Here is a 2,013-nt window from a genome sequence, read left to right as displayed (position 1 = left end):
GTCAGCAATCCGAGTCCGATGCCGGACAGTCCGAAAGTAGCCCTCGGCACCCAGGACTGTCCGTAAAAAGTCCGATGCTACCGGACAGTCCCTAAAAAGTCCGGTAGTCCGGTCCGGAGCGTCCGAAGAAAGTCCGACTATCATCACGGGTCGTCACAGGACGGTCTCGAGCTGTTTAAGCATAAAATACATTTTTTAAAATTTTAATTCAAAATGGCACCTGAAAAACACTATTACAACCCAAGAATCGAAAATAAGCGATATACGACTTACCCTATTACACACTGCCCCACCCTCCCTTACCTTACTAATTGTCACTGTATGTTTTAGTTTTCCACGTCGGACTTAAGCGAGAAACCGACACTATCCGATGGCAGAGTAGTTAACGATATGTTATCGTGTAACGACGATACGACGATATGGATACGATATTTGTATTGATATCGTAACGCGTTACTTTTTCGACCAACGGTTTGTTGTAACGCGATACGATACGGAGAACCCTGTAACGTCGTAACGTTCGATAGAGTACTAGCTATATGTACGCCAGACCACGTCTCGCGTAACAGGCTTCGCGATATCTCACGAAACACTGTTACGCTGCGACGCGCCTGGCGCACATATAGCTAGGCCTGCGGCGCTGACACCCCAGACGAGTTAAATTTTACGATTTAATAGACCATTTTGTCGTTTTTACCTTATTTTCGCCAAGAAATGCCCCCTAGCACCTAAACGGTACAAGATAGAGCCAAAGGACGAAATTTTCGCCCGAACTTAGTTCTTTCTCGAGTTATCGTGCAGACAGACAGACAGACAAACAAACACACAAACAAACAAACACACAAACAGAATGAAACTTTTCCGGTCAGTGGAGTAATGGGCTTCGCTAATCGCTCAGCCAACAAGTGCTTTTAGAGTCGGAAAGAAATTCACAATTTGCAATGCAGGAGAGCAAATGCCCATTTTCCAAGGCGAGGTGCTTTGCTACCCGAGCCCAGCCGACTGCAACACAGGAGTTCGGCACAGCGGACACGCCCCCTTCCTGTGCGTCGCGTCGAGCTCCGTGTGACAACACAGGACCTATTGAGTCGTCGAGCGAGACAAACTAGCGGCGAGCCGGTTAAAGATCGTGTTCTTGTTGTGTGTCACGCGTCTATTAAACTAGCTATATGTACGCCAGACCACGTCTCGCGTAACAGGCTTCGCGATATCTCACGAAACACTGTTACGCTGCGACGCGCCTGGCGCACATATAGCTAGGCCTGCGGCGCTGACACCCCAGACGAGTTAAATTTTACGATTTAATAGACCATTTTGTCGTTTTCACCTTATTTTCGCCAAGAAATGCTCCCTAGCACCCAAACGGTGCGAGATAGAGCAAAACGGACAAAATTTTCGCCCAAAGGGATCTACTTCCACGAGTTACCCCTTAGAAGCCCATAAAAAAATATGTGAAAAAAATAAATATTTTGCAACCTGTGGTTTTTGATTTTTAAAAAAGCCAAATTTTGAGCTAGAATGCTCATCTTCGAACTCGATCTGTCTTTTTATGATGCAAAACGACCCTGAAAATCCCAGGTCGCTATCTCAATTCTTTCTCGAGTTATCGTGCAGACAGACAGACAGACAAACAAACAGACAGAGAAACAGAATGAAACTTTTCCGGTCAGTGGAGTAATGGGCTTCGCTAATCGCTCAGCCAACAAGTGCTTTTAGAGTCGGAAAGAAATTCACAATTTGCAATGCAGGAGAGCAAATGCCCATTTTCCAAGGCGAGGTGCTTTGCTACCCGAGCCCAGCCGACTGCAACACAGGAGTTCGGCACAGCGGACACGCCCCCTTCCTGTGCGTCGCGTCGAGCTCCGTGTGACAACACAGGACCTATTGAGTCGTCGAGCGAGACAAACTAGCGGCGAGCCGGTTAAAGATCGTGTTCTTGTTGTGTGTCACGCGTCTATTAAACTAGCTATATGTACGCCAGACCACGTCTCGCGTAACAGGCTTCGCGATATC

General features: G+C 47.2%; 1 long non-coding RNA gene across 1 annotated transcript; it reads right to left on the bottom strand.

The window, feature by feature from the left end:
• Positions 1–188: 188 nt before the first annotated feature.
• On the bottom strand, positions 189–1,956 carry LOC127751147 (uncharacterized). Its single transcript, XR_008011997.1, has 2 exons — positions 1,328–1,956; positions 189–697 (listed from the first exon to the last, which is right to left on the bottom strand). It is a non-coding gene; the product is annotated as an uncharacterized LOC127751147 (long non-coding RNA).
• Positions 1,957–2,013: the final 57 nt, after the last annotated feature.

Source organism: Frankliniella occidentalis, unplaced genomic scaffold (genome assembly GCF_000697945.3).
Source record: "Frankliniella occidentalis isolate FOCC.00 unplaced genomic scaffold, Focc_3.1 Scaffold364, whole genome shotgun sequence".
NCBI lineage: Eukaryota > Metazoa > Arthropoda > Insecta > Thysanoptera > Thripidae > Frankliniella > Frankliniella occidentalis.
Note: the sequence above shows the minus strand (reverse complement) of the source record. Positions and strands in the feature narration are given on the sequence as shown.